The 13,017-nt window shown below is 44.1% G+C and overlaps 1 long non-coding RNA gene across 2 annotated transcripts in view; it reads right to left on the bottom strand.

The window, feature by feature from the left end:
- LOC108405441 (uncharacterized) overlaps positions 1–13,017 on the bottom strand; it is a 62,861-nt gene that overhangs the window by 42,798 nt on the left and 7,046 nt on the right. For both annotated transcript variants that reach the window (XR_012129287.1, XR_012129286.1), the window contains 2 exons: positions 10,096–10,238; positions 5,524–5,618 (listed from right to left, as the gene is read on the bottom strand). This is a non-coding gene — a long non-coding RNA (uncharacterized lncRNA). The remainder of the gene's footprint in view (positions 1–5,523; positions 5,619–10,095; positions 10,239–13,017) is intronic.

Here is a 13,017-nt window from a genome sequence, read left to right as displayed (position 1 = left end):
AAACTATCTGGAGGACAGTGGTTAAAATAGAATGTACCAAGTGCCAAATGACGTGGGTATTCAATAAGGACAAGAGAAGGCAGAGGTCACTGTGAGATGAAGCATTCCAGAAAGGGAAGCAGAGAAATAAGCTAGCATTTGTTGGGTGCGTGCTGTATCCCAGCGTTTTACATACGTCTGATCCGACCCTCTCTAACAGATGCTGTCAGAGCCCTGCCTGTGACCCTCCAAACTCACCCTTTCAGCATGTTTCAGAGGACTTCCAACTACCAGTATCTGTGTCTCTGGGCCTGAGGGCTCTTTCCAGAACCAAAGCAGTCTAGATGAGCTAGGAAATCAGCTCATCTGAGAAATTCTCTCCGAGAAATTAACCCCCTCTGGAGAGCAGCCTTCAGCCAACAAAAGAAAGAAGTTGGTCTTTAAATACTCCAGCTCCTTTGCCCCTCAGGGAGGATGATTCTTGAGGCTTGCATCTTACACCTTTCCAAGAGAGTCTCTACAGGGACCAAGCTGCAGTGCCCACAGTGGTAACTGGCTTGATAACAATCCCTTTACTGATTGTCTTCCCTTCCCTACAGCACTGCCCACGCCTCTACCTGTGCTCCCTCCCCGTCCCAAATAGACATTTGCACTCACAGCCTTGTCTCAGGGTCAGCTTCTGGCCAAACCCAAATTGAGGCAACCTTGTATTTCCTGTGAAATTGGTTAAAACTATATCCTTCTGAATAATGAGAAAACTAAGACTTGAGATTAAATAAATTGTCTAAGGTCACATATCAAGAATGTGATAAAGCTTACATCTGAACCCACATCCTTCTGACTTCAAGTCCATGCCTGTTATATCAGCATACTGAAAGAAGTGCACGCATAAGCATGTCACTTGATCATGAGGACACAGCCCACCCTTACTCCCACACTCTCCCATTTAGGAAACGGCAACTTTCCCCAAAATCAAGGCTGAAAAATAGGCTTATGACTTGGTTTCACTCTGTTCTCGTCGGCTTCCTATTTGTTTTAAAAGGTCTCAGTTGAGTTCTCCCTGTGAAGAATGGACGGATATGATGGTAACGAGGGGAGAAAAACAGCCATGTGGAAATCCTATACTCCATATATAACAGTAGGTACAAGTCAAGCAATAGGAAGATAACCTTTCTGTATGTGGAGATGCTGAGAAAATATTGCCTCTACATTTGTTTATACAATCCATAGAAAGTGGCTTTTGCAGCCACACTTCCAATTTGCAGCAATTTTTAGCAAGTCATGTGGATTACAGTAGCATGCAGCCACTGTGTCGGAATAAGCAGAGTGTGTGGCTGGATGTGGAAGTTTACTGACAATCAAACCAGATTTTGGAAGCTTGAAAGCTTTGCTGCCACTCAGAGGGCTATCTGTGAACCCAGGTGAAGTTTTGGCTCAGTTAAGAGGTAATTTGATCCAAGTTTTAAGCAAAATGTAATTATTATGGTCAGGAGCAGATGGATGGGGTAAATCACAGGAAATCAGCAAAAATTTAACAAAAGACATTGGCCAAGTTTCTTCTATTGATGTCTAGTATTCTAGTTATCTATTGGTATATATTCAACCATCCCAAAATTTAGTGGCTTAAAATAACCCTTTTAATAGAAATTCAGGCTGGATGTGGCTGAGCAACTGTGTTCCACGTAGCACCAACTATGGTTACTCAGAGATATTCAGCTGGCAGATGGGCTGGTCTGAAGGGTCAAGAGGGGGCTTTACTCACACATCAGGCTCATGGGTAGACATGGTTGTAAGGCTTGGCTCGGCGGGGACTGTTGATCAGAGAACCAAGTCTCCACTGAACAAGGTAGAAGTTAAATGGCTTTTTATGACCTAGCTTTGGAGTCACAAAGGCTCACTTCTGCCGTATCCCCTGTCAAAGCAGTCACAAGCACACCCAGATTTGAGGGGAAGGCACTTAGACCTAAACCCTTAATGATAGGCTGTGTACAGGGGTAACACATCCAGCTTGGGTTAGAAGCAAAGAAGGGAAGTCAGAGCCTGCAGGCTTTCTTTGAATCTGAGATCATATCTGCAGCTCCTTTGCCACAGGAGTTGTGACCTCGAGCACAGGCAGGGAGCTAGTAAAAAAGGCATGGCTAAAATCTCTGCTCTCCTGACAGTGTTATCTGCTTCCAGTTTTGCTTAGCTGGTGGACATTCTGTACTCAGCTTCATGGTCATGACTAAAGACATGCATGAAGGGTTTTTCACCTACTCCAGGGCACTGGTCTGAGAAGAAGAGGGGAGGCCAATGTGGAAGTATTTGGCTGATTTGAGCAATGTGCAAATCAAGCAGGAATCAAGAGCCTGAGAAACAGTGCCTGGTGCTGCTCCCATATCGAAGATCTACAGCTGACTTCAGGCTCCATAGGGCACTGTTACCAAAGCATGCATATTGCTAGAGATAGCTCAATAAAGAGCTCAGATGTAAAGATGCTCCAAGCTAGAATAGACATTGTAGGTCATCCAGTCTATTGCACTCATTTTATAGTCAGGAAAATCTAGGCCAAGAGAAGAGAAGTAACAAACTAGGTCTCAAACCCAGGCCTCCTACCAGTGCTCTCTTCACTTACAACATATTGGTCACTTTCCTTCAAGTTATCATCCATTTTTGTATTGAGTCCTGGAATGGCTGCCTGCAGAGTAAATCCTTAGTTTCCCTATAACCATTACTGACAGAGCCATTCAAACCACAGTAATTACCTGACATGTTCATATTTCTGAAGGACTATTATGGAATATTCTATAAGAGCTGAATGCTGGAAGTACTTTGCACTTTGGCATTGGACAATGGAGGCTACTCCAATTAATGCCATTCAGATCCACCCACTCCTGAGAAGCCCAAAATTATTCTGACTTATTCAACCTACTATAATGTTCCAAAATAAGTTTTTTAAACATTTCTGTGAACGAGGACATTACATAGAGGTTAGTTAGTTCATTGGTCTGAACTTAGTACATATTCAATAAATGTAAGCTGAATGAATGGATACTCCATAGGCTAGAAGCCAGGACATCTGAGTGCCAGTCTAATTCTTCTACTAACTGGCCATGAGGTCTTGGGAAACATCACTTCTCCTCAGTAAGCCTTGGTCTGTTCATCTGTAAAATGAGGCATATGGACCAACTCATCTTCTCTGAAAATCCCTTGCAGCAATAAAATTATATGACTTCATGAAAATGCTAAATCCATTTATACTATTGGTATCAAAGGAAAATAAAGTAGAACTAAGTTTTATTAACAGTTCCTGTTTTATATATCATCGTACATGCTTTCAGATCTATTACATATTTTAGTTATGTATTTATCATGATTAAATTCAAAGGAAATATTATTATGCTCTCTGTTCCTACACTCAGGAAACTAAAGTTTTATTAACTTGAAAAGACTTCAACTTCTAGGGACCATAGAATTACAACTGCTTTAAGACATTGGAAAATAGGCAGTCCAAAACTGTGATCCCTGAGGAAAAGGATCAATGAAATGAACCTTAAAATAACGCTGGATTTATGCTGGGAGGCAATTACCATCTGGAAGTCACAAGCACAATCTGGCAGCTTCACTAAGTAGAGGAGACAAAGACCAGAGATTGGGGAAGCTTCGGTGGCTAGGAGTTGAGGATAACAATTACAAAAAGGAGGGGAGTTACACAAAAAAAGAGTGCCATTAAGTCACCTTTTGAGTCCGCGGAGTGTTAGGCCAATGTGTATAAACAAACTCCACAAGACTGGGCAAAAGAAATGACTAGAGAGTATTAAGCTAAACAGCTTAGAGTTCTCACAAGGTGGAGAAATGGTTGTGCACCAACCATCCAAAGTGGAAAGTCCTTGGTAATGCCCTGGGGCAGTCACCGAGGGCCCACTGAAGTAAAGCGGCCATTCCTAGAGTAGTTATTCTGGATCCTCCATAGCAAAGCTTAAAGACAGAACTGAAAGGGATCAAGCCATTTCATGAGTAAATTAACTGTCTGCCAAAACAAAATTTCACACTCTTTAAAAGAAGACAGCAAAAGCCAAATACTTAACAATATAGACGTACAATGTCAACCATCTATAAAAACTACTAGACATATAAAGAAGTAGGAAAATGTTGACCCCTAACCAAGAGAAAAATCAGTCAATAAACACATCAACAAATGACAAAACTGATGGGCAAATATTTAAGTAACTGGACAAGATCCAATGACAAGTCAGTAGAGGGTTCAAATTCAAACCCAGGTCTCTTGACGCTTTCACATAGTGCTCTTTCCATTACCTGAACTTCCTTGTCTCTGTGTGTCTGTGTCTGTGGCAGTTCATACGTTTTCCTAGGACAATCCCAAAGCAATTTCCCCATACTTTGGTCTGCACTTTAGTTAGAACCTCTCAGAAGCTTACAGAGGTAAACACAGACTCAAATCTGTGAAGGCCAGTCTCTGACAAAGACCACCACAGGCCAAAATTTCAATGCTGTCTTGTCAATGGGCTTCAGGCCCAGACAAGTTCACTATGGATTCAGTGACACTGAAAAATGACAATGGAACATTCCTGATGTAAAAGGGTTTATACCCAACTTCATTCCCACGGTGGCAGGTCAGTCAGTAGAATCCTGTCCACTCAGAGCAAGTCTGCATGCAGCAAGGCGGTCTCTGTCTCTGGGCCTCTCTGCCCCTGCAGCCGTCTCAGTCTCTGTCCTCCATGCTGCCACCACTCCAGTCTCTGCTCTCCTGCAGCTGTGCAACCATGCCACCTTCTCACCCAGAGCACTGGGCCAAGCTCTTTATATAGAGTCAGTAACAACATATTGCCCACACGTGTGCAGTGAGCTAGCCAACCAGGGCCAGGTGAGAATCCTGGCCACAGGGACCTTCACTTTATCCACAAATACTGCAACTGAACTCTGTCCCTCCTCTTCCCCTACTATGACATGGGAATTCCCATGGCTATTCCTAGTCATATCTCCAGCCAGAGGGGCTCTGCCCCAGGGGCTGTGGCTTAAGGGAACAGAAGAATCAGTGAGTGAAGAATGGGAGCACACACCAGGCCTCAGCTTCAGCCCTGAGTAGGCAAAAACTTAAGCAAGAGGTAAAGGGAAACACAGAAAGCATCACAAGATGCTGTCAGCCTGTGAAAAGGGGCAAGCTCCCTGCCCCACAGTGCTGGGGGCATATTCATATGAGTGCTGCCTACAAGTGTTTGTGACAAAATGGTTCAGGGGGCATAGACACAGGGTCACCTCCCAGGCTGGGGGTGCAGTTTTCATCCCTGCAGTTAACTATACAAGTTGTTACCAAAGCAAATATCAAAGCCCTGAAATTTGCTAATTACAGATGGGGTCTTGGACTTGTGGGCCCAATTACCACTTGTTCCTCATTTTCTGTGTGTCCCCCGCCAACTGCACCCACAATTACTCACTTGTCTTTTAACTGCCCTGAGAGCTGGCTAACTCATCTCCAATTCACTCCCACTATCACCTCCAGATGGCCTTTGGTATCTTTTTGCTTTCCAGGTTCCCCCAACTCACCTATTGTCTCTCTTTGCATCACAGGGCAATGTCTGCTCTCCCATCATTGGGGCTCCAAGCAGATTTCCTGGTGTTGCTTCTTCCCAGCTTGGAGCCTATAAGGGAAGAAGTAGCTCCATTGGTCTGGCCATGTTGCCTAACTCCCCCCAAGGAAGCTTAGGGGGCTATGACCACAGCTGGCCTCTGCCCCCAGACAAAGAAGGAGTAAAGAAAATTACAGCTTCTCCAGAACTGGCAGACTGCCAGAGCTCCTGCCATCTTCTCCTCGGTGCCTTGCTAGCTCCCTACCACCGCCAGGCCAGGTCTGGGTCCAGGGAGACTCTGCCAGTCCTAAAGAGGGAGGTCCCAGTAGCTGCCAGCAGTAGCTGTCCAGGGAGACCAAGCTGGAGAAGGAGAAAAACCCCTCATGACCTCCTGCTTCATTAGGCAGGCTCCCTGGCAAAGAAAAAATTTCCTGCAAAGTTTTTGATGATTTACTTCTTTCGTGGTCCCTATCTTCTTTTGTGAAACAGACACCTTTGAAAAACTGATGAAAATTTTGGACCCTCTCCAGCAAGAAATGTTCATATTCATTTATCCATTTATTCAATCATTCAGTGTGAAATAATGGTGGCAAATATTCATGGAGCATTTATGTGCCAGGCACTATTGCAGGGATGAAGGAAACATCAGTGGACAAAAATTTTTTTAAATTCCTACTCTCATGGAGCTGACATTCTAGCAGGAAGAGATGGGTAATAAATAAATACAATAAGTAAATACACAATTTGTTAGAAAATAAGTGCTATGGAAAAAGAAAAATTTGAGCAGCATAAGAGACAGATCGGTGGTGATGTGACTGAATTTTTAAATAGGGTATGCCATCCTGTCCTCATTAAGAAGAGAAACATTAAAGAGTTTAAGAAAGAGGTTTCAACTTGTGTGTATCTAAAGAGCATATTGGCCAGAGGGAAGAGCCTGAGGGCAAGGGCCACGCTGGTCTGGGAGAAGTGAGAACAGTGTGGCTGGAGACAGCAAGAGGGAGGCGGTCTCAATGGGAGATGGGGTCAGAGGGGCAGGGGATGGGGAGGGGTCCATATCACACAGGACCTTATAGGCCTCAAGGACTTTGACTTTGATTCTGAGTTAAATCAGGAGCCATTAGTGGGGTTTGAGCAAAGGGGTAACATGATCTAAGACTAAATTGTAGGTAGCTGTCATAGGCAGCAAATGGTCCAAGTGTGAGATAATGGTGGCTTGGACCCATGGTAGAAGAGGAGACTGAAAGAAGGTTAAGTCAAGAGGATTTCCTGAGTAGCTGTGGTATATGCAAGAAAGATGTGCATATATATTTCACATACAATTCAGCAGTTTCCCAATCTCTTAAATCCTACCCATGGATGCAAGTAAAAGGCCCCTTATGAAATGACCTCAAGGAAGGAGTGGAAAGTGGTGACCCCAGTGGAGAGGGAGAGCCTTAGCTGTATCTGAAAGTTTCATTTGTTTTTTAAAATATATAAGAAGATATTTAAGGCAAACATGGTAAAATATTAACATGTGGTAATTTGCAATGGTTGATACCCAGGTGTCTATTACAATATTTTCTGTATATTTAAAATAATTCGTAATTTTTAAAAGAGCTGCCCATCTCAGGGCTTTTCGAAGAGCCTCCCACTAGCTCTGCCCATGCCGCAAGGGAAATGAACACCATCAGTTCTGCCGATAATTCTGGCTGTGACATGTGCCTGGGTACACTTCCCTTCTCTAACCTACTTTCCTTCTCTTACAGCTCACATTCCAAAGCGAGGAAAGTCAATGACTAGCACAAAACCCCACCATGCTAAATAGAATCTAGAAAAGGAAGAGAGGAATGTTAACTGGGAAGACTGGAGAAGGCCTCCCAGCAGGACAGCCTTTCAGCAGCACCCAGGAGAGCCGGCAGCCTGGGACTTTCAGAGGAGGGAGTCTCCAGCATGAGGCTGCATCCTGAACCAAAGCACAGTGGGGGCAAACGCAGGGCCCAAGCACCTACTCTGCTGCGGTCCGCTTTAAGAAACACAGGCAGATTTCTTCCTCCCGATACCGAATTAGAGAAAAAGGCCAGATGGGATGTGATTTTGGAGTCCTGCAGTACCTCAGTGGGGCTAAGGGGAAAAATTTGGATCCAGGTCTGCAGCAAGCTGAAACCTGCAGATAAAGATGAGTTCAGGCCCCCAGGCAGTAAAGCTACTGAGCTGGGTGGAGTCTCCTTGCTGACCTGCAGGGAGACTTCCTCAGGAGCAAGAGACCAAGGAGACTCCCTGGCCAGCTCTGTGCTAGCCACCTCAGGCCTTGGCCCTCAGACAGCACATTCCTCACAGGTTGCAGCCCCATCCCAGGAGCCTGGGGAAAGGTCCCCTGCTGCCCACATTCTGCAGAAATTGCCATGTCACAAGCTCTGATTAGGTGCCAAGAGAACAATTTCCCAGGCCACAGCTTTAACAAGACCATGCTTCCTAATTACTAGTTTTTTCCTAATTAAATAAAAAGGAGGGAGAGAAACCAATGATTACTCTACCATATAATACCACCTTCCATTTATGTGCGTCTTTCTTCAGAGGAACTCAAAGTGCTTTGTATATTATTGTATATTTTTCCCTCATAATATCCTTGAGATTCCTAGGGTGGTTATTATTATACCATTTTACAGCTGGGAAAGGGGATGTGGCTGAGGTTAAGCCAAGTGTCCAAGTGCCTTCCCTGGCTATGGTCAGTATTTTGGAGCTCTTACAAGAAGCCTCTTCATATTTGAAAATAAAGTCCCCTGGGAGGTAAACTAAGCTAAAGCAACACATAAAGAATAGTCATTTACTGCAAGCTTTACAATAGTAATTAACACTATTTAATTCTCACAACATCCTATAAAACACAATTACACTAATCTTATATATGAGGACAATAAGACTCAGAGAGGTAAAGTAAGCTGCCTAGAATTATATAATAATAAGTTGTAGTAAAAGCAGAAGTTAATATTTATTAAACACTTAGCATGTGCCAGGTATGTTAGATTTATTGACAGATTTTAATTTTTGCAAAAACCTTCTGAACTGGTTATCAGTATTATCACTATTTTGCTGATAACAAAACTGAAGCACAGAAAAATGACTTGCTCAAGGTCATGCAGCAAGTCAGTGGCAAAGCCATCTAGGAACCCACAAAGCTACACATGTCCCACCACACTAATTTAGCCATCTGAAGGAAGACCACTCTGTAGGTTGGCCTGGGAACACCCAGATACAGTACAGATGCCTCAGGTATAGCCCCAGGATTGCTCTGTACCCTTATCCCTGCCCTGAGAACAGTGGGGGTGTACGTTCTGTACACTGCTGTGTGCCAGCCCACTCACTGTGTGGGTAGGCACCAGGAGAGGGGATTGCAGGGGAATGGCCTTCCTGCCCAACCGAACGCAAATGTGATGGATACTGTTGCTGGCAGAAATGGCACCATAGGGGCTATTAGCACAAAGGTAGAAATCCACAAGCATGAATTAGCCTAGAGAGATGGTTAGGCTAGCTGGAAATGAATTGGCTACAGTGTAGGGGAGGCATTGCATCTAGCTCTTCCACACTCCAGAGAAGTGAGTCTCCAAACCATCCTAAAACCTTGGCTTTTCTACTACCCTCTCCCCAAAAGCATCCTCTAATAACTCATTCCACTCCTCATAGCTACACACCAGGAAGGAGATGCCCAAATGGGGACCCCAATTCTGACTCCTTCTGTGGCAGTTGAGCCAAACTTGCCCACCAAGAAATTGGCCTGCCTGACTCAGGCTTCAGTAGGAGGCCTCCAAGGACCTGGCATACTTCCCGGTGCAGTGAAAGTGAGACCTGGTCCTTCCCCCGACTCTCAGGTAAGGCCCTGGCTGGGCTGACAGGTGGCATGTGGCTCCCAGACCTCTCCTCTTTTCAGACCAACACTTGGTAGCAGACTGACTACAATCTCCACCTCCTGTCACTGCCTTACCCTTTCCCTTTCCAATAGGTGAAATTGCCAGGCAATCCCACTGAGAATGACAAGATGAGCCTTAACAAACATGTCCAGTACAGACACACTTACACCGTTCCTGGTGAGAGCTGGATATGCCACCCCGATGGCTCCCAGCTCTTTCTGACCAAATCAGAACACGTGGGAAGGTCCTGACTTGCCATGACTGACTTATAAACTTTCCAGAGCTTGTTCCTCCACCTTTTTGAGGTCTGATGCACGAGCAGAGGAATTCTAGAAGACACCCTCTTCTTTTACCTGGTGAGCACAGCAGTTACAGCACTAGCTCTAGAGCAAGGCTGTGGAAATTTAAACCCCAGACCTCCCACTTACTAGCTGTGTGACCCTGAGCAAATTTCTGCACCTCTCTGTGGCTGTTTTGTTACCTGAAGAGTGGGGATAAAAATTTCTACTTTCTAGGATTCATAGAATTGTTGTTAAGAATTAAACGACTTATTGCATGAAAGTGCTTAGCACAGATTAAGGGCTGGCTGAATAAATGTAACTACTATTATGTGGCCTTGAAACGTGTTCCCCTGAAAGAATCCATTATTTTTTTGTCAACTTCACCTTAGCACTCCAGCACTGCAGGCAAGTAGAGGCAGCTCAGTATGGTGAGAACTTGTATTGGCTTGGACGAGGGAGAATGATAACAGAATGGATATTTCATCTGGAAAGGGTTTAAATATTCTCAGCCCTTGTTGAACACGTATCTGTGTAAAATGGGAAAAGAATAGAAAGAAAAATGAAAATTCAAGGCCCGGGACCCACCCCAGGGAGGAGAATGAGCCGCGTTCCTGCAGCCTCGCGCCAGCCCCCACCCGCTGCCATCAACTGGAGGTTGCACCGCAGATGTTCAGACCCTTCAGAAATATAAAACCAGGGAAAGGGAAGCTTGTGAGTTCCCAGGGCCTCTCAGGCACGCGGCATCTCTTCCCACCGGCAGCGCCTTAAATACCAGAGGACTTGCCAAAGACAGAGCTGTTTTGTCGGGAGCTCAGGTTTCTCCCGCCGCGAGGCTGAGCCGGTGGCGCAGCTGCTCAGAGGTCACGCCCGAGACACGTCCGCACAAGCCCGACGGGAGGGGTGGGAGGTTGCAAGGGCCGGCGGACGTGGGGGCGCATCACCCTCCCCGGGGACCTGCCGGGCCTTCGTTCCCAGCTTCATTTAACAATCATGCTTTCCCCTCCCAACAAAGATATTATTTTTGCAACACAAAAGGGATGCAAAGCAAAACAAAATAAAAAGATCCTAAGTGAAAAGAAATGCTTCTTTAAAAGTGCTTATTGTGAGCTTTTTCCCCCAGTTGTTTTGGAATTCTGTCTATATTGGATCTGGAGTTCTTTTTCAATAAATGGCCGAAAGAGAAAAACCTAAATTTGCCATAGGAAACCTGAAGCTGGTTAACCTTGAGAAATTAATCTTCATTTTCTATTACTTAAAATATTTGCACTTGTATGCTTAAAGCCCTCTACATATGGTAAAAATAGAGGGACTGAACAGTTTCACCACCTGTGTTTTCCTTGGATTGCGTATTTTCCACTGTAAACAAGAGAACACAGATTGGAAATCCATTCATTCCTTTCTAAAGAGTGCTTCAGGTGGGGTTTATTTATGTTTTCAATCACTGGCAACCAAAAACAACCTTTGCAAGATTAAGATATTTTCATGCGAAGAAACTCCAAAACATCTTTTAATCCCCTCTGCAGCTATTTCCTACATAAAGCCCCAAGTTTTGTAAAATTCAGTTAATAATTACAATCGCCACCTAAATTGCTGAGCAAATGCTATGGCACATACTACATGTTTGAATTGTGATCTCATTTTATGGTACTATTGGAAAGTAGTTATTCTTTTTATTCCTATTTTACAGACGAGAAGACAGACTCAGAGAGAACAAGCAGTAGCTAATAAATGAGCAGCCTTTATGTTGGTGACGCTCAGGTCTGAGAGCTGCAGAGCTGTGCTGCTTTTGCCACCGTGAACCACTTTCGTTGTTTCAGTATTTCTACATAAATGGATGGTTAGGAATATAGAGGCGTATCTGATCTTTTCTCTTACTTGTCAGTATAACTTCTAGTGGGAGAGGCATTGGTTTCTAGAGCTCGTGCTGCCTGTATTATCTTGCCATCCGACCTCAATGAGCCTTGAGCCTTGACATCCCCACAACATGAGACATTATCTCTAAAGTTCTACCAAGCGGACATCTGAAGATTTATCCTCAAAGCTCAGACTCTTCAGCTTGTTATCAGACATGGCATAATATTAATCACTACTTTCCTGATTCTCTAACTCCCTTTGTCTAACTCTTGGTTCTCAACACTGGCTGCACATTACACGCTTCTGGCTGGGGGAGCTTTGGAAAATACAGATGCTCAGGCCACACCCCCAGAGATCCTGATTTAATTTAATTGGTCTGATGTGTGGCCCAGGCATCAGGATTTTTCAAAAGTTTCCCAGATGAATGTACCCAGGACTGAATATTGATCTAACCTAGTGAACTACTCCAATTTCATCTACCCTAGTTGTGCTTTTATAAATGTAGTTACTGTAACTGGAATTCCTTTTTTACAAAATCCAATAATACTAGCCCTACCAGAGCTGATCTCAAAACAGATGTGAGTTTTTACTTTATTTGGTTAATTTGCTTAAATAAGTTAAGTGTCTTGCCAAAGCTTCAAAATGCTATAAGACTATGTGCGTGTTGTTGTTGAGATAACAGATTTTTTTTTCTTCAGGGGTAGAGACAGAAGAGTGTCACCCTAACCAGTAGGTTCTAGGTCACTCTGACCCAGTAATTGATTGGCCAGGTGAAAGAAGTAACGCAAAATATTTATTTAACCCAAGGGTAATACCCATTCTTTGGAAACAGCCTATTTGAGACCTGGCCTAAAAGACTGGCCTGAACTGGAGGGGGTAGGCAAATGGAAGTCTGGATAAGAGGTCAGCCTGCAGCCATCTGAATCTTGAAAGTCCCTAGGCTGTTTTCTGTGCTATTTGTCTCTCAATTTGGTATCTATTAGAGGGAGTTGAACTTTCCAAAGGTTCCATCTAAATGTGACCCAGGGACAGTAAGTACCCAGAGAAAGTCCAAACATTCTTATGAGTTCAAAACAGATTTGCTTTTTTCTTTACGGAAGGATCTGCTGATTTCTTTCTAGAAGAAATCTAGAGTTTGTTTCATTTAAAAATGTCTGCTACAGTTCCTTTGTTAAACTTAAGCTTCTCTCTTGCTGTTTTGCAAGACTCCCTGCGCCACATCACACACACAAGCAGAAATGCTGTTTTCTCATTCAGCCTCTGGTGACAAGTTAAGGTAGGTGAAATACTAGCAGGTGGTACTAGCTGATACTGTGGTAGAGTTGTTTCTCCAAACATCTTTGGTGGGACTGACATTCAAATAGGAACATCAGGCAATTCTGTGGACCTTTGGCCTTTACCTGTTGCTTGTAAACAATCTCTACCATACCAAAAGACACAAGATTCTATTTA

Source organism: Manis javanica, chromosome 3, assembly GCF_040802235.1.
Source record: "Manis javanica isolate MJ-LG chromosome 3, MJ_LKY, whole genome shotgun sequence".
Taxonomy (NCBI): Eukaryota; Metazoa; Chordata; class Mammalia; order Pholidota; family Manidae; genus Manis; species Manis javanica.
Note: the sequence above shows the minus strand (reverse complement) of the source record. Positions and strands in the feature narration are given on the sequence as shown.